Below are 19,862 nucleotides of genomic sequence, written 5' to 3' on the forward strand. Positions count from 1 at the left end.
TAATTCTCACAGAACTTTCTGTAATAGCCGGTCATTCCCAAGAACCGACGCAATGCTCGGCGGCTTTGCGGGACTGGAAATTGTTGAATGCTGTCAACCTTTGCCTGTACTGGGCGAACAGATCCTCGACCTACTATATGACCCAAGTAGGTGACTGTCGCCTGTCCAAAGTCACACTTGGAGAGGTTGATTGTCAAGTTGGCCTCTGCTAAACTCTGGAAAAGGGCTTTTAGTCTCTTCAGGTGTTCTTTCCAAGAGTCACTGTAGATAACAATGTCATCCATATATGCGACAACACCTTCTATGTCCTGTACCAGACTGTTGATCATCCGCTGGAATGTCGCAGGAGCATTTCTCATCCCAAAGGGCATCACATTATATTCAAATAATCCTTGAGGTGTTACAAAAGCTGAAACCCTTTTGGCTCTCTCAGTGAGCGGAACACACCAATATCCCTTCAACAAATCACACTTGGTGATATATCTAGCATTCCCGATGGTATCCACGCAGTCATCAATACGTGGCAAGGGAAAAGAATCTGGCTTTGTGACGTTGTTCACCTTCCTATAGTCAGTACAGAATCTGACTCCACCATCAGGCTTTTCCACTAACACACACGGTGAACTCCACTGTGAGGAACTCTTCCTAATAATCCCATGCTCGAGCATGTAATCAATTTCTTTCCCAAGCAGTTCTCTCTTCTTTGGTGATACTCTGTACGCGTGTTGACGGACTGGGCGTGCATCTCCCACGTCCACATCATGCTCCATTACATTTGTCCGGCTGGGAACATCAGGAAACAGCACTGCGTACTCTTCCACTAAAGCTTGGACATCCTCTTGCTGCTGGGGAGCTAGGTGAGAGACCTTGGTCTTGAAGTCTCTGAGAACCTCCGAATTCTTAAGTCGGGCTTCGAGTGGCATGCCCTTGAAACTGGTTTTTTCCTCTTCTTCCCCAGAAGTATCCTGTTCTTCCTCCTCTTCTTCACCTTGAGGGTTCTGGTCTTCCTCCTCTTCTGTTTGCTGTACCTGTCTCCTTATTACTGATACATGAACAGGCACAGTGACTGGTGATGGGTTTTGGGCAGTGGCATTACCACTGGTATTCCGAACAACATATGGTTTCATCATGTTGACGTGACACACCTGGTGTTCCTTTCTTCGGTCCGGTGTCCCTACCACATAATCCAATTCGCTGAGCTTCTTCACGACCTTATATGGCCCCTGGTACTTGACCGCTAAGGGACTACCAGGCACAGGTAGAAAGATGAGCACATCATCTCCCACTTGGAATTGTCGTGCTTCTGTCCTGTTTGCTTGGTCATACCAGGCTTTCATTTTTTCTTGAGACTTCTTCATTTCTTCATGAGCCAATTGGCAGACCTCGTGCAAGCGTTGTCGGAACTTCACCACATAGTCTAGCACATTAGTACTTTGTTCCTCATGGGTCCATATCTCCCTCAAAAGTTTGAGAGGTCCACGCACTTGATGTCCAAAGACCAGCTGGAAGGGGGAAAACCCCAGAGATTCTTGACATGAATCTCGGATAGCAAACAACAAGAACGGCACGCCTGTGTCCCAATCTCGTGTTTTCTGGTCTTCACAGTATGCACGTAATGCATTTTTGAGCGTGCCATGAAACCTTTCCAAAGCACCTTGAGACTGTGGGTGATAAGCAGAGGACCTTATGTGCTGCACTCCTAACTCCTTAAGGGTGCCTTCAAAGATTTTCGACATGAAGACACTACCTCTGTCAGTTTGAATAACCTTTGGTAACCCGAATGTGGTCACGAACTGTACCAGAGCCCGCGACACATTGGGACTCGTCGCTGTCCGCAACGGGTACGCTTCAGGGAAGCGCGTCGACGCACACATTAGCGTCAACAAATGGGTGTTTCCCTTCTTTGTCTTTGGCAGAGGTCCGACAATATCCATGATGATCTTGGAGAAGGGTTCTTCCACCACGGGGATGGGTTGCAATGGTGCCTTTCGATGAAATGGATCCTTTTTACCTATCACTTGGCACGAGTGACAACTACGGCAATATTCTGCAACTCCTCTGTTCAAATTTGGCCAATAAAATTCCCGGGAAATTTTCTCACGCGTTTTGCGTACTCCTAAATGTCCTCCCATTGGTTGTTCATGAGCCAACCTTAAAATCTCCTCTCGATACTGTGGTGGCACTACCACCTGATATAGAATGGTCCATTCAGCATCAGCAGGCACTTTCTTAGGCCGCCATTTGTGCATTAGGACATCATCCTTTAAATAGTAACCAGAGGGTTCATCCTCGAGTTCGCTCAGGGATCCAGCTTCATCCCTTATCCTTGCAAGTTCTGAGTCTTGTTTCTGAGCCTCAATGAGCGACTCCCTCGAGTATTCTGAACATAATAAACATGGCTGCACCACTCCCCTGAGCATTTGGGGAAAAGTACCCACAAGCGCTCCGGTAGGAACATTATCTCTGTCCTTTTTCTGTTGAGTGGTACTAGCACGGATAATAGCACATGCTGGATATTCATTTTGTTCAATCTTCACCTCCCCTTCATTCTTGTCAGCATGAATTTGACATGATGCTGTGCAACATCGTTGTCCAGCTATGTCATTTCCTAACAATAACTGTACCCCTTGCATGGGTTCCTCATCCACCAAAGCAACTGGAAATGTACCGGAAATAAAAGAAGAGCTTAAAGTCACTGCATATAAGGGCAATTCCTCTCTTCCCTTAATGTAGCGAACCATGACAGTTTCTCCCAAGGTGGACGATTCATCGAAGGGTAAGACTGCTCTGTGCAAGACAGTCTGCTCAGCTCCAGTATCACGCATAATCCTTATCTGTACAGGCTTGGTACCTTGGTCCTGCAGAGACACAGATCCTGCATGAATGAAGGCTTCCTGTCCTTGCCTTATGGCCATGTCTCTCTTCTTCATCATCCCTTGGCATGATGTCTGTCTTCTCATAACCTCATTAACATTAAGTGCTTGGTCGTCCCTCTTGTGATTTTGATTAGAGAACTTCTTTCCCCCTGGTCCATAATTTCCTTTGAGCCAGCAGCAGCTAACGTCATGTCCGAGTTTGTGACAATAGGAACACTGTCTTACTTGGGGAGCCGAAGGGTAGGCTCCATTGTTCTTACTTCCAGTGTTTTTAGCACTGCCATGTGTAGGGTTTCCGCCTACTCCTTTCTCTGATGGAGGATACGATGGTGCCGGCCCCTTGGGGCTCCAATTACCCCGAAATGTCCTGGAAGGCTGGTTTGGCTGAAATGAAGGAGGGCACCATCTTGAGCCAGAAGAGCCCCTGATCTTTTCCCTCAGTGTATACTCATCTGCCAGTATAGAAGCCTCATCAGGGTCAGTGATATGTCGATCTTCGATATATTGCCGAGTGGCTGGTGGCAACATTAGCAGAAACTGTTCTAATCCCATGAGCTCCATTATCCTGTCGAAAGTCTTGTTATTTCCAAGAGAGGCCTCCACCCACCTGTCACGGCTAATCTTCATTTGTCTGCAATATTCTGCATAGTTTTCTGATCCTTTCCTCAAGTTCCTGAACTTCTGGCGATAAGCCTCAGGCACAAGTTCGAAAGCTTTCAAGATCCAGGCCTTTACCCGGCGATAATCGTGCGCAACAGGGTCGGATACCGCATTGTACGCATCCACTGCTTTCCCGGTTAACTTTATGGGCAACAGGCGAGCCCAGGCGTCCTCTGGGATCTGGTGACTTTTCAGTATTCTCTCAAATGACAGGAAGAAGCCTTCAGGATTCTTTTCATCATAGGATAGAAGGAGTCCCGCCATATCTTTTTCTGAAAATCCTCCCATGGGTTGTGCCCTTGGGGGTCTTGAATCCTGACCTTGTCTCCTCAACTGAGCTCGCAGTGAGTCAATTTCGAGCTCAGCTGCTTTAAATTTCATTCTCGAACTCAACGACTCTTCTGACCTCTGAACTACTTTATGAGATTCAACTTCAGCTGGACTTGAAGTTCGGTAGGCAGTCTGGCTTGATGACATGGCTGATGGTAACATTGGCACTGCTGCTGCTCCTCCCATAACAGAGTGTTCTCGAGTTATGGAGTGATCTTCGTCCCTATCTTCAATTGCTATCTCCAACTCACGCTCTTCCTGACGCCTATTAAATTCTCTCTCTAAGGCCTCTAGAATCTGTTGTTTTCTACCTGCATTTTGGATATAATCTGCACGTGAGCTCACTTCAATTAGCTCTGCTGGGAAGAGTTGCCTTAACAAAAAGTCATTCGGTTCCTCTAGGAACCTAGAAACTCTATCTGAATTTTCGTCTCCCATGACTGAAACGATAGAACCTTGAACCTTGAACCTTGAACCTTGAACCTTGAATGTACTTACTGCTGCTTGATAAAAGAAAGAGAGAAAGAAGAGAAAAAAAAAATCAAGACTTCTGGTCAGCCAATTTTACACTATGAAATCAATAGAACACAACAAATCAGGTTGCATAACAACCGAGATCAAAGATCACCACACTGATTTCGAAATCAAATTTCCGACCAACCGAGGAAACTCCGAAACAAAACTGTTTCCGGAGCAATTAGCAAAAGTTAAAACAAACTATATTCCAACATAAAAGAAAATGAACAAAAGTTAAGTAAAAAAAAATATATCCCGGACACAGGCCCCCACTTTAAAGATGTGACGTAATTGTGCAGATTACGATCTTTAAAGAAAGTATCAATCGGACTCTTCACTTGACACAGTGACTTCGTGTCAATCCAGAGCGACTAATTGACACTCAAAATTCTTTTATATGACTGAACCTGTTAATATTATTAACGGTTCAAAAATACCCGAGGTCATTTATTTATTTTGGAGCTGCACCTCGTTGGAATAGTTTTAATTCGTGTAGGAACAATTTGGTTTCAACCTTAGTCTAACTCACGGACAAAAGAAACTCTGTTGTAATAATCGAAATACAATAGTTTAATTTAAGTCAAACAAAAAAAAAAGAAAATGATCGTAAAACTCTTAAGGAGATAACTTACAATTGACAAATAAAGCAAAATGTGTTTTCGAGTTTATGGTTAATAAATCAAGAAATGATTACAGTAAAAAAAAAAAACGAAAAGACAAGACTAAGCTTAATTCTCTCTAGCAATCCAAATACATTCAGATGCACAAATAATAAAAGAAAGAAGGTATCACTTAATTTCTATTTTCCGAAATCACTCAGTAAAATAAACTGCAGAACATAAATGTCAAATGAATAATTATGGTAAAGAAAAGTGCACGGGTGATCACGTAAAACAAAAGAAAATAATGTTGGCAATCTGTCTATGTGCCCCCGACAACAAAAGAAAAACCCTCACTTCGCACTTCAATTTTTATACAAAAAAAAAGAAACTGTTGTTACTTGAACATAAGAAAACTTGTAACATAAAACAAGAAAAACAAAAATGATGTTGGGTGCGAATAGGTTGTCACATTATTACGAGAAACTATTCCCCACAATTATCCCCCCAGCTTCACTCCCTTGGAATTCCCGTCAATGCAACTCTACAATTTGGCACTTTTTTTTTTTTAATTCTCTCCCTCGCACAGGGGTCAGTACTTAGCTTCTTAAAAACTTCGGCACAGCAGGTGTTCTTTGGGACGTCAACGCAGATGGTTCCTTTCTTCGTCCTGAGTGTTTCTTTGACTCAGGCGGAGTTCGAGCCTCTTGGAGGTTTCAGGGGGAGAGCCTTTCCTGGGGGACGCAGGCACTGGCTGGCTCCTGGGACTTCTTGTTTCTGGTATGGCCTCCGGACTGGAACTGACTTCTTCTCCCCTCACAGCCTTAGGCTCAGCAGTGAAATTTTTTGTGGGCCATCCCCTTTTTCTCTTGATTGGGTAATCTTGACTTCCAGGGGCGGTCTTCATGTTTGGAGGGCCAATGACATCTTGTGACCCCTCCTTCCTTTTCCGCGTGTTGGCCAATCATGACCAGGGGTCTTCTTCTTTGTGGCACGATGCCCCGGTCTATGAGAACCTTTTGTTCTCACATCTGGCTTATCTCTTGTGGCTGACCTGGGAAAGGGGTGAGAATTAAGCGCCTTGACAAGTTAATGGCAAGGGAGGTCTATGTAACATAGACCAGGCCTCTTCTTAAGTTACATAGACGAGGAAATCCCTGAGAGCAAAGCCGTTTACAAAGAAAAACAAACTAAAAGAATTATGACTGTTAAGTTGTCCTTTGGAGGGTAGAACTCCCTCGCACAGGACTTCACACTTCCCCCCTTAAAAAAAAAAGATTTCCTGCTCAATGAAAAGGAAATCGTCTCCCATCTAATTTGTAACTGAACTCACAGCTTGGCTCTCACGAAAAAGGTGAAATTACAACTAACAAAAAAAAATAAAACTGGAAAAAAAAAAAAATCAAATGGCAGTTATAACTATTCCCAAACTACTTTCATACGCCCTAACTCTAATTCATCCTTGAAAGGCAGTCTGCTAGAATGTTCTGAGTCCCTGGAATATGCAAAATGTTCAAATTTACTTCTTGTAGCCGTAGACTACATTTGAGTAGTCTGCGGTTCTTGTTTTTCATTGCATGCAAGAATGTCAAGGGATTGTGATCTGTAAAGATGTTAGTGGGCAATGAATTAGATTGAAGGTAAATAGAGAAATGTTCTACGGCAAGTACTAAAGCCAATAGCTCCTTTTCTACAGTGGCATAGTTCTTTTCATGCCAGTTAAATTTCATAGAGAAGTATGCCACAGGGTGTTTCATGTTTTGATCATCTTCCTGCAATAAGACTGCACCAGCCCCATGATCACTGGCATCTACTGCTACTTCAAATTCTCTGTCAAAATCTGGTGCTTTCAGCACCGGTGATAGACTTAGCAACCTCTTCAGGGAGTCAAATGCGTCTTGACAATGGTTAGACCAAAGATACTTGTTATTCTTCTTGAGAAGATTAGTGAGAGGCAAAGCAATGGTAGAGTAATTCTCACAGAACTTTCTGTAATAGCCGGTCATTCCCAAGAACCGACGCAATGCTCGGCGGCTTTGCGGGACTGGAAATTGTTGAATGCTGTCAACCTTTGCCTGTACTGGGCGAACAGATCCTCGACCTACTATATGACCCAAGTAGGTGACTGTCGCCTGTCCAAAGTCACACTTGGAGAGGTTGATTGTCAAGTTGGCCTCTGCTAAACTCTGGAAAAGGGCTTTTAGTCTCTTCAGGTGTTCTTTCCAAGAGTCACTGTAGATAACAATGTCATCCATATATGCGACAACACCTTCTATGTCCTGTACCAGACTGTTGATCATCCGCTGGAATGTCGCAGGAGCATTTCTCATCCCAAAGGGCATCACATTATATTCAAATAATCCTTGAGGTGTTACAAAAGCTGAAACCCTTTTGGCTCTCTCAGTGAGCGGAACACACCAATATCCCTTCAACAAATCACACTTGGTGATATATCTAGCATTCCCGATGGTATCCACGCAGTCATCAATACGTGGCAAGGGAAAAGAATCTGACTTTGTGACGTTGTTCACCTTCCTATAGTCAGTACAGAATCTGACTCCACCATCAGGCTTTTCCACTAACACACACGGTGAACTCCACTGTGAGGAACTCTTCCTAATAATCCCATGCTCGAGCATGTAATCAATTTCTTTCCCAAGCAGTTCTCTCTTCTTTGGTGATACTCTGTACGCGTGTTGACGGACTGGGCGTGCATCTCCCACGTCCACATCATGCTCCATTACATTTGTCCGGCTGGGAACATCAGGAAACAGCACTGCGTACTCTTCCACTAAAGCTTGGACATCCTCTTGCTGCTGGGGAGCTAGGTGAGAGACCTTGGTCTTGAAGTCTCTGAGAACCTCCGAATTCTTAAGTCGGGCTTCGAGTGGCATGCCCTTGAAACTGGTTTTTTCCTCTTCTTCCCCAGAAGTATCCTGTTCTTCCTCCTCTTCTTCACCTTGAGGGTTCTGGTCTTCCTCCTCTTCTGTTTGCTGTACCTGTCTCCTTATTACTGATACATGAACAGGCACAGTGACTGGTGATGGGTTTTGGGCAGTGGCATTACCACTGGTATTCCGAACAACATATGGTTTCATCATGTTGACGTGACACACCTGGTGTTCCTTTCTTCGGTCCGGTGTCCCTACCACATAATCCAATTCGCTGAGCTTCTTCACGACCTTATATGGCCCCTGGTACTTGACCGCTAAGGGACTACCAGGCACAGGTAGAAAGATGAGCACATCATCTCCCACTTGGAATTGTTGTGCTTCTGTCCTGTTTGCTTGGTCATACCAGGCTTTCATTTTTTCTTGAGACTTCTTCATTTCTTCATGAGCCAATTGGCAGACCTCGTGCAAGCGTTGTCGGAACTTCACCACATAGTCTAGCACATTAGTACTTTGTTCCTCATGGGTCCATATCTCCCTCAAAAGTTTGAGAGGTCCACGCACTTGATGTCCAAAGACCAGCTGGAAGGGGGAAAACCCCAGAGATTCTTGCCATGAATCTCGGATAGCAAACAACAAGAACGGCACGCCTGTGTCCCAATCTCGTGTTTTCTGGTCTTCACAGTATGCACGTAATGCATTTTTGAGCGTGCCATGAAACCTTTCCAAAGCACCTTGAGACTGTGGGTGATAAGCAGAGGACATTATGTGCTGCACTCCTAACTCCTTAAGGGTGCCTTCAAAGATTTTCGACATGAAGACACTACCTCTGTCAGTTTGAATAACCTTTGGTAACCCGAATGTGGTCACGAACTGTACCAGAGCCCGCGACACATTGGGACTCGTCGCTGTCCGCAACGGGTACGCTTCAGGGAAGCGCGTCGACGCACACATTAGCGTCAACAAATGGGTGTTTCCCTTCTTTGTCTTTGGCAGAGGTCCGACAATATCCATGATGATCTTGGAGAAGGGTTCTTCCACCACGGGGATGGGTTGCAATGGTGCCTTTCGATGATTTGGATCCTTTTTACCTATCACTTGGCACGAGTGACAACTACGGCAATATTCTGCAACTCCTCTGTTCAAATTTGGCCAATAAAATTCCCGGGAAATTTTCTCACGCGTTTTGCGTACTCCTAAATGTCCTCCCATTGGTTGTTCATGAGCCAACCTTAAAATCTCCTCTCGATACTGTGGTGGCACTACCACCTGATATAGAATGGTCCATTCAGCATCAGCAGGCACTTTCTTAGGCCGCCATTTGTGCATTAGGACATCATCCTTTAAATAGTAACCAGAGGGTTCATCCTCGAGTTCGCTCAGGGATCCAGCTTCATCCCTTATCCTTGCAAGTTCTGAGTCTTGTTTCTGAGCCTCAATGAGCGACTCCCTCGAGTATTCTGAACATAATAAACATGGCTGCACCACTCCCCTGAGCATTTGGGGAAAAGTACCCACAAGCGCTCCGGTAGGAACATTATCTCTGTCCTTTTTCTGTTGAGTGGTACTAGCACGGGTAATAGCACATGCTGGATATTCATTTTGTTCAATCTTCACCTCCCCTTCATTCTTGTCAGCATGAATTTGACATGATGCTGTGCAACATCGTTGTCCAGCTATGTCATTTCCTAACAATAACTGTACCCCTTGCATGGGTTCCTCATCCACCAAAGCAACTGGAAATGTACCGGAAATAAAAGAAGAGCTTAAAGTCACTGCATATAAGGGCAATTCCTCTCTTCCCTTAATGTAGCGAACCATGACAGTTTCTCCCAAGGTGGACGATTCATCGAAGGGTAAGACTGCTCTGTGCAAGACAGTCTGCTCAGCTCCAGTATCACGCATAATCCTTATCTGTACAGGCTTGGTACCTTGGTCCTGCAGAGACACAGATCCTGCATGAATGAAGGCTTCCTGTCCTTGCCTTATGGCCATGTCTCTCTTCTTCATCATCCCTTGGCATGATGTCTGTCTTCTCATAACCTCATTAACATTAAGTGCTTGGTCGTCCCTCTTGTGATTTTGATTAGAGAACTTCTTTCCCCCTGGTCCATAATTTCCTTTGAGCCAGCAGCAGCTAACGTCATGTCCGAGTTTGTGACAATAGGAACACTGTCTTACTTGGGGAGCCGAAGGGTAGGCTCCATTGTTCTTACTTCCAGTGTTTTTAGCACTGCCATGTGTAGGGTTTCCGCCTACTCCTTTCTCTGATGGAGGATACGATGGTGCCGGCCCCTTGGGGCTCCAATTACCCCGAAATGGCCTGGAAGGCTGGTTTGGCTGAAATGAAGGAGGGCACCATCTTGAGCCAGAAGAGTCCCTGATCTTTTCCCTCAGTGTATACTCATCTGCCAGTATAGAAGCCTCATCAGGGTCAGTGATATGTCGATCTTCGATATATTGCCGAGTGGCTGGTGGCAACATTAGCAGAAACTGTTCTAATCCCATGAGCTCCATTATCCTGTCGAAAGTCTTGTTATTTCCAAGAGAGGCCTCCACCCACCTGTCACGGCTAATCTTCATTTGTCTGCAATATTCTGCATAGTTTTCTGATCCTTTCCTCAAGTTCCTGAACTTCTGGCGATAAGCCTCAGGCACAAGTTCGAAAGCTTTCAAGATCCAGGCCTTTACCCGGCGATAATCGTGCGCAACAGGGTCGGATACCGCATTGTACGCATCCACTGCTTTCCCGGTTAACTTTATGGGCAACAGGCGAGCCCAGGCGTCCTCTGGGATCTGGTGACTTTTCAGTATTCTCTCAAACGACAGGAAGAAGCCTTCAGGATTCTTTTCATCATAGGATAGAAGGAGTCCCGCCATATCTTTTTCTGAAAATCCTCCCATGGGTTGTGCCCTTGGGGGTCTTGAATCCTGACCTTGTCTCCTCAACTGAGCTCGCAGTGAGTAAATTTCGAGCTCAGCTGCTTTAAATTTCATTCTCGAACTCAACGACTCTTCTGACCTCTGAACTACTTTATGAGATTCAACTTCAGCTGGACTTGAAGTTAGGTAGGCAGTCTGGCTTGATGACATGGCTGATGGTAACATTGGCACTGCTGCTGCTCCTCCCATAACAGAGTGTTCTCGAGTTATGGAGTGATCTTCGTCCCTATCTTCAATTGCTATCTCCAACTCACGCTCTTCCTGACGCCTATTAAATTCTCTCTCTAAGGCCTCTAGAATCTGTTGTTTTCTACCTGCATTTTGGATATAATCTGCACGTGAGCTCACTTCAATTAGCTCTGCTGGGAAGAGTTGCCTTAACAAAAAGTCATTCGGTTCCTCTAGGAACCTAGAAACTCTATCTGAATTTTCGTCTCCCATGACTGAAACGATAGAACCTTGAACCTTGAACCTTGAACCTTAAACCTTGAATGTACTTACTGCTGCTTGATAAAAGAAAGAGAGAAAGAAGAGAAAAAAAAAATCAAGACTTCTGGTCAGCCAATTTTACACTATGAAATCAACAGAACACAACAAATCAGGTTGCATAACAACCGAGATCAAAGATCACCACACTGATTTCGAAATCAAATTTCCGACCAACCGAAGAAATTCCGAAACAAAACTGTTTCCGGAGCAATTAGCAAAAGTTAAAACAAACTATATTCCAACATAAAAGAAAATGAACAAAAGTTAAGTAAAAAAAAATATATCCCGGACACAGGCCCCCACTTTAAAGATGTGACGTAATTGTGCAGATTACGATCTTTAAAGAAAGTATCAATCGGACTCTTCACTTAACAAAGTGACTTCGTGTCAATCCAGAGCGACTAATTGACACTCAAAATTCTTTTATATGACTGAACCTGTTAATATTATTAACGGTTCAAAAATACCCGAGGTCATTTATTTATTTTGGAGCTGCACCTCGTTGGAATAGTTTTAATTCGTGTAGGAACATTTTGGTTTCAACCTTAGTCTAACTCACGGACAAAAGAAACTCTGTTGTAATAATCGAAATACAATAGTTTAATTTAAGTCAAACAAAAAAAAAAGAAAATGATCGTAAAACTCTTAAGGAGATAACTTACAATTGACAAATAAAGCAAAATGTGTTTTCGAGTTTATGGTTAATAAATCAAGAAATGATTACAGTAAAAAAAAAAAAAACGAAAAGACAAGACTAAGCTTAATTCTCTCTAGCAATCCAAATACATTCAGATGCACAAATAACAATAGAAGAAAGAAGGTATCACTTAATTTCTATTTTCCGAAATCCCTCAGTAAAATAAACTGCAGAACATAAATGTCAAATGAATAATTATGGTAAAGAAAAGTGCACGGGTGATCACGTAAAACAAAAGAAAATAATGTTGGCAATCTGTCTATGTGCCCCCGACAACAAAAGAAAAACCCTCACTTCGCACTTCAATTTTTATACAAAAAAAAAAGAAACTGTTGTTACTTGAACATAAGAAAACTTGTAACATAAAACAAGAAAAACAAAAATGATGTTGGGTGCGAATAGGTTGTCACATTATTACGAGAAACTATTCCCCACAATTATCCCCCCAGCTTCACTCCCTTGGAATTCCCGTCAATGCAACTCTACAATTTGGCACTTTTTTTTTTTAATTCTCTCCCTCGCACAGGGGTCAGTACTTAGCTTCTTAAAAACTTCGGCACAGCAGGTGTTCTTTGGGACGTCAACGCAGATGGTTTCTTTCTTCGTCCTGAGTGTTTCTTTGACTCAGGCGGAGTTCGAGCCTCTTGGAGGTTTCAGGGGGAGAGCCTTTCCTGGAGGACGCAGGCACTGGCTGGCTCCTGGGACTTCTTGTTTCTGGTATGGCCTCCGGACTGGAACTGACTTCTTCTCCCCTCACAGCCTTAGGCTCAGCAGTGAATTTTTTTGTGGGCCATCCCCTTTTTCTCTTGATTGGGTAATCTTGACTTCCAGGGGCGGTCTTCATGTTTGGAGGGCCAATGACATCTTGTGACCCCTCCTTCCTTTTCCGCGTGTTGGCCAATCATGACCAGGGGTCTTCTTCTTTGTGGCACGATGCCCCGGTCTATGAGAACCTTTTGTTCTCACATCTGGCTTATCTCTTGTGGCTGACCTGGGAAAGGGGTGAGAATTAAGCGCCTTGACAAGTTAATGGCAAGGGAGGTCTATATAACATAGACCAGGCCTCTTCTTAAGTTACATAGACGAGGAAATCCCTGAGAGCAAAGCCGTTTACAAAGAAAAACAAACTAAAAGAATTATGACTGTTAAGTTGTCCTTTGGAGGGTAGAACTCCCTCGCACAGGACTTCACACTTCCCCCCTTAAAAAAAAAGATTTCCTGCTCAATGAAAAGGAAATCGTCTCCCATCTAATTTTTAACTGAACTCACAGCTTGGCTCTCACGAAAAAGGTGAAATTACAACTAACAAAAAAAAAGAAAACTGGAAAAAAAAAAAAAATCAAATGGCAGTTATAACTATTCCCAAACTACTTTCATACGCCCTATTTCTAATTCATCCTTGAAAGGCAGTCTGCTAGAATGTTCTGAGTCCCTGGAATATGCAAAATGTTCAAATTTACTTCTTGTAGCCGTAGACTCCATTTGAGTAGTCTGCGGTTCTTGTTTTTCATTGCATGCAAGAATGTCAAGGGATTGTGATCTGTAAAGATGTTAGTGGGCAATGAATTAGATAGAAGGTAAATAGAGAAATGTTCTACGGCAAGTACTAAAGCCAATAGCTCCTTTTCTACAGTGGCATAGTTCTTTTCATGCCGGTTAAATTTCTTAGAGAAGTATGCCACAGGGTGTTTCATGTTTTGATCATCTTCCTGCAATAAGACTGCACCAGCCCCATGATCACTGGCATCTACTGCTACTTCAAATTCTCTGTCAAAATCTGGTGCTTTCAGCACCGGTGATAGACTTAGCAACCTCTTCAGGGAGTCAAATGCGTCTTGATAATGGTTAGACCAAAGATACTTGTAATTCTTCTTGAGAAGATTAGTGAGAGGCAAAGCAATGGTAGAGTAATTCTCACAGAACTTTCTGTAATAGCCGGTCATTCCCAAGAACCGACGCAATGCTCGGCGGCTTTGGGGGACTGGAAATTGTTGAATGCTGTCAACCTTTGCCTGTACTGGGCGAACAGATCCTCGACCTACTATATGACCCAAGTAGGTGACTGTCGCCTGTCCAAAGTCACACTTGGAGAGGTTGATTGTCAAGTTGGCCTCTGCTAAACTCTGGAAAAGGGCTTTTAGTCTCTTCAGGTGTTCTTTCCAAGAGTCACTGTAGATAACAATGTCATCCATATATGCGACAACACCTTCTATGTCCTGTACCAGACTGTTGATCATCCGCTGGAATGTCGCAGGAGCATTTCTCATCCCAAAGGGCATCACATTATATTCAAATAATCCTTGAGGTGTTACAAAAGCTGAAACCCTTTTGGCTCTCTCAGTGAGCGGAACACACCAATATCCCTTCAACAAATCACACTTGGTGATATATCTAGCATTCCCGATGGTATCCACGCAGTCATCAATACTGGCAAGGGAAAAGAATCTGGCTTTGTGACGTTGTTCACCTTCCTATAGTCAGTACAGAATCTGACTCCACCATCAGGCTTTTCCACTAACACACACGGTGAACTTCACTGTGAGGAACTCTTCCTAATAATCCCATGCTCGAGCATGTAATCAATTTCTTTCCCAAGCAGTTCTCTCTTCTTTGGTGATACTCTGTACGCGTGTTGACGGACTGGGCGTGCATCTCCCACGTCCACATCATGCTCCATTACATTTGTCCGGCTGGGAACATCAGGAAACAGCACTGCGTACTCTTCCACTAAAGCTTGGACATCCTCTTGCTGCTGGGGAGCTAGGTGAGAGACCTTGGTCTTGAAGTCTCTGAGAACCTCCGAATTCTTAAGTCGGGCTTCGAGTGGCATGCCCTTGAAACTGGTTTTTTCCTCTTCTTCCCCAGAAGTATCCTGTTCTTCCTCCTCTTCTTCACCTTGAGGGTTCTGGTCTTCCTCCTCTTCTGTTTGCTGTACCTGTCTCCTTATTACTGATACATGAACAGGCACAGTGACTGGTGATGGGTTTTGGGCAGTGGCATTACCACTGGTATTCCAAACAACATATGGTTTCATCATGTTGACGTGACACACCTGGTGTTCCTTTCTTCGGTCCGGTGTCCCTACCACATAATCCAATTCGCTGAGCTTCTTCACGACCTTATATAGCCCCTGGTACTTGACCGCTAAGGGACTACCAGGCACAGGTAGAAAGATGAGCACATCATCTCCCACTTGGAATTGTCGTGCTTCTGTCCTGTTTGCTTGGTCATACCAGGCTTTCATTTTTTCTTGAGACTTCTTCATTTCTTCATGAGCCAATTGGCAGACCTCGTGCAAGCGTTGTCGGAACTTCACCACATAGTCTAGCACATTAGTACTTTGTTCCTCATGGGTCCATATCTCCCTCAAAAGTTTGAGAGGTCCACGCACTTGATGTCCAAAGACCAGCTGGAAGGGGGAAAACCCCAGAGATTCTTGCCATGAATCTCGGATAGCAAACAACAAGAACGGCACGCCTGTGTCCCAATCTCGTGTTTTCTGGTCTTCACAGTATGCACGTAATGCATTTTTGAGCGTGCCATGAAACCTTTCCAAAGCACCTTGAGACTGTGGGTGATAAGCAGAGGACATTATGTGCTGCACTCCTAACTCCTTAAGGGTGCCTTCAAAGATTTTCGACATGAAGACACTACCTCTGTCAGTTTGAATAACCTTTGGTAACCCGAATGTGGTCACGAACTGTACCAGAGCCCGCGACACATTGGGACTCGTCGCTGTCCGCAACGGGTACGCTTCAGGGAAGCGCGTCGACGCACACATTAGCGTCAACAAATGGGTGTTTCCCTTCTTTGTCTTTGGCAGAGGTCCGACAATATCCATGATGATCTTGGAGAAGGGTTCTTCCACCACGGGGATGGGTTGCAATGGTGCCTTTCGATGATTTGGATCCTTTTTACCTATCACTTGGCACGAGTGACAACTACGGCAATAGTCTGCAACTCCTCTGTTCAAATTTGGCCAATAAAATTCCCGGGAAATTTTCTCACGCGTTTTGCGTACTCCTAAATGTCCTCCCATTGGTTGTTCATGAGCCAACCTTAAAATCTCCTCTCGATACTGTGGTGGCACTACCACCTGATATAGAATGGTCCATTCAGCATCAGCAGGCACTTTCTTAGGCCGCCATTTGTGCATTAGGACATCATCCTTTAAATAGTAACCAGAGGGTTCATCCTCGAGTTCGCTCAGGGATCCAGCTTCATCCCTTATCCTTGCAAGTTCTGAGTCTTGTTTCTGAGCCTCAATGAGCGACTCCCTCGAGTATTCTGAACATAATAAACATGGCTGCACCACTCCCCTGAGCATTTGGGGAAAAGTACCCACAAGCGCTCCGGTAGGAACATTATCTCTGTCCTTTTTCTGTTGAGTGGTACTAGCACGGGTAATAGCACATGCTGGATATTCATTTTGTTCAATCTTCACCTCCCCTTCATTCTTGTCAGCATGAATTTGACATGATGCTGTGCAACATCGTTGTCCAGCTATGTCATTTCCTAACAATAACTGTACCCCTTGCATGGGTTCCTCATCCACCAAAGCAACTGGAAATGTACCGGAAATAAAAGAAGAGCTTAAAGTCACTGCATATAAGGGCAATTCCTCTCTTCCCTTAATGTAGCGAACCATGACAGTTTCTCCCAAGGTGGACGATTCATCGAAGGGTAAGACTGCTCTGTGCAAGACAGTCTGCTCAGCTCCAGTATCACGCATAATCCTTATCTGTACAGGCTTGGTACCTTGGTCCTGCAGAGACACAGATCCTGCATGAATGAAGGCTTCCTGTCCTTGCCTTATGGCCATGTCTCTCTTCTTCATCATCCCTTGGCATGATGTCTGTCTTCTCATAACCTCATTAACATTAAGTGCTTGGTCGTCCCTCTTGTGATTTTGATTAGAGAACTTCTTTCCCCCTGGTCCATAATTTCCTTTGAGCCAGCAGCAGCTAACGTCATGTCCGAGTTTGTGACAATAGGAACACTGTCTTACTTGGGGAGCCGAAGGGTAGGCTCCATTGTTCTTACTTCCAGTGTTTTTAGCACTGCCATGTGTAGGGTTTCCGCCTACTCCTTTCTCTGATGGAGGATACGATGGTGCCGGCCCCCTGGGGCTCCAATTACCCCGAAATGGCCTGGAAGGCTGGTTTGGCTGAAATGAAGGAGGGCACCATCTTGAGCCAGAAGAGCCCCTGATCTTTTCCCTCAGTGTATACTCATCTGCCAGTATAGAAGCCTCATCAGGGTCAGTGATATGTCGATCTTCGATATATTGCCGAGTGGCTGGTGGCAACATTAGCAGAAACTGTTCTAATCCCATGAGCTCCATTATCCTGTCGAAAGTCTTGTTATTTCCAAGAGAGGCCTCCACCCACCTGTCACGGCTAATCTTCATTTGTCTGCAATATTCTGCATAGTTTTCTGATCCTTTCCTCAAGTTCCTGAACTTCTGGCGATAAGCCTCAGGCACAAGTTCGAAAGCTTTCAAGATCCAGGCCTTTACCCGGCGATAATCGTGCGCAACAGGGTCGGATACCGCATTGTACGCATCCACTGCTTTCCCGGTTAACTTTATGGGCAACAGACGAGCCCAGGCGTCCTCTGGGATCTGGTGACTTTTCAGTATTCTCTCAAACGACAGGAAGAAGCCTTCAGGATTCTTTTCATCATAGGATAGAAGGAGTCCCGCCATATCTTTTTCTGAAAATCCTCCCATGGGTTGTGCCCTTGGGGGTCTTGAATCCTGACCTTGTCTCCTCAACTGAGCTCGCAGTGAGTCAATTTCGAGCTCAGCTGCTTTAAATTTCATTCTCGAACTCAACGACTCTTCTGACCTCTGAACTACTTTATGAGATTCAACTTCAGCTGGACTTGAAGTTAGGTAGGCAGTCTGGCTTGATGACATGGCTGATGGTAACATTGGCACTGCTGCTGCTCCTCCCATAACAGAGTGTTCTCGAGTTATGGAGTGATCTTCGTCCCTATCTTCAATTGCTATCTCCAACTCACGCTCTTCCTGACGCCTATTAAATTCTCTCTCTAAGGCCTCTAGAATCTGTTGTTTTCTACCTGCATTTTGGATATAATCTGCACGTGAGCTCACTTCAATTAGCTCTGCTGGGAAGAGTTGCCTTAACAAAAAGTCATTCGGTTCCTCTAGGAACCTAGAAACTCTATCTGAATTTTCGTCTCCCATGACTGAAACGATAGAACCTTGAACCTTGAACCTTGAACCTTAAACCTTGAATGTACTTACTGCTGCTTGATAAAAGAAAGAGAGAAAGAAGAGAAAAAAAAAATCAAGACTTCTGGTCAGCCAATTTTACACTATGAAATCAACAGAACACAACAAATCAGGTTGCATAACAACCGAGATCAAAGATCACCACACTGATTTCGAAATCAAATTTCCGACCAACCGAAGAAATTCCGAAACAAAACTGTTTCCGGAGCAATTAGCAAAAGTTAAAACAAACTATATTCCAACATAAAAGAAAATGAACAAAAGTTAAGTAAAAAAAAATATATCCCGGACACAGGCCCCCACTTTAAAGATGTGACGTAATTGTGCAGATTACGATCTTTAAAGAAAGTATCAATCGGACTCTTCACTTAACAAAGTGACTTCGTGTCAATCCAGAGCGACTAATTGACACTCAAAATTCTTTTATATGACTGAACCTGTTAATATTATTAACGGTTCAAAAATACCCGAGGTCATTTATTTATTTTGGAGCTGCACCTCGTTGGAATAGTTTTAATTCGTGTAGGAACATTTTGGTTTCAACCTTAGTCTAACTCACGGACAAAAGAAACTCTGTTGTAATAATCGAAATACAATAGTTTAATTTAAGTCAAACAAAAAAAAAAGAAAATGATCGTAAAACTCTTAAGGAGATAACTTACAATTGACAAATAAAGCAAAATGTGTTTTCGAGTTTATGGTTAATAAATCAAGAAATGATTACAGTAAAAAAAAAAAAACGAAAAGACAAGACTAAGCTTAATTCTCTCTAGCAATCCAAATACATTCAGATGCACAAATAACAATAGAAGAAAGAAGGTATCACTTAATTTCTATTTTCCGAAATCCCTCAGTAAAATAAACTGCAGAACATAAATGTCAAATGAATAATTATGGTAAAGAAAAGTGCACGGGTGATCACGTAAAACAAAAGAAAATAATGTTGGCAATCTGTCTATGTGCCCCCGACAACAAAAGAAAAACCCTCACTTCGCACTTCAATTTTTATCCAAAAAAAAAAAAGAAAGTGTTGTTGCTTGAACATAAGAAAACTTGTAACATAAAACAAGAAAAACAAAAATGATGTTGGGTGCGAATAGGTTGTCACATTATTACGAGAAACTATTCCCCACAATTATCCCCCCAGCTTCACTCCCTTGGAATTCCCGTCAATGCAACTCTACAATTTGGCACTTTTTTTTTTTAATTCTCTCCCTCGCACAGGGGTCAGTACTTAGCTTCTTAAAAACTTCGGCACAGCAGGTGTTCTTTGGGACGTCAACGCAGATGGTTCCTTTCTTCGTTCTGTGTGTTTCTTTGACTCAGGCGGAGTTCGAGCCTCTTGGAGGTTTCAGGGGGAGAGCCTTTCCTGGAGGACGCAGGCACTGGCTGGCTCCTGGGACTTCTTGTTTCTGGTATGGCCTCCGGACTGGAACTGACTTCTTCTCCCCTCACAGCCTTAGGCTCAGCAGTGAATTTTTTTGTGGGCCATCCCCTTTTTCTCTTGATTGGGTAATCTTGACTTCCAGGGGCGGTCTTCATGTTTGGAGGGCCAATGACATCTTGTGACCCCTCCTTCCTTTTCCGCGTGTTGGCCAATCA

The sequence above is a fragment of the Palaemon carinicauda genome, chromosome 20 (genome assembly GCF_036898095.1).
Source record: "Palaemon carinicauda isolate YSFRI2023 chromosome 20, ASM3689809v2, whole genome shotgun sequence".
Classification (NCBI taxonomy): Eukaryota; Metazoa; Arthropoda; class Malacostraca; order Decapoda; family Palaemonidae; genus Palaemon; species Palaemon carinicauda.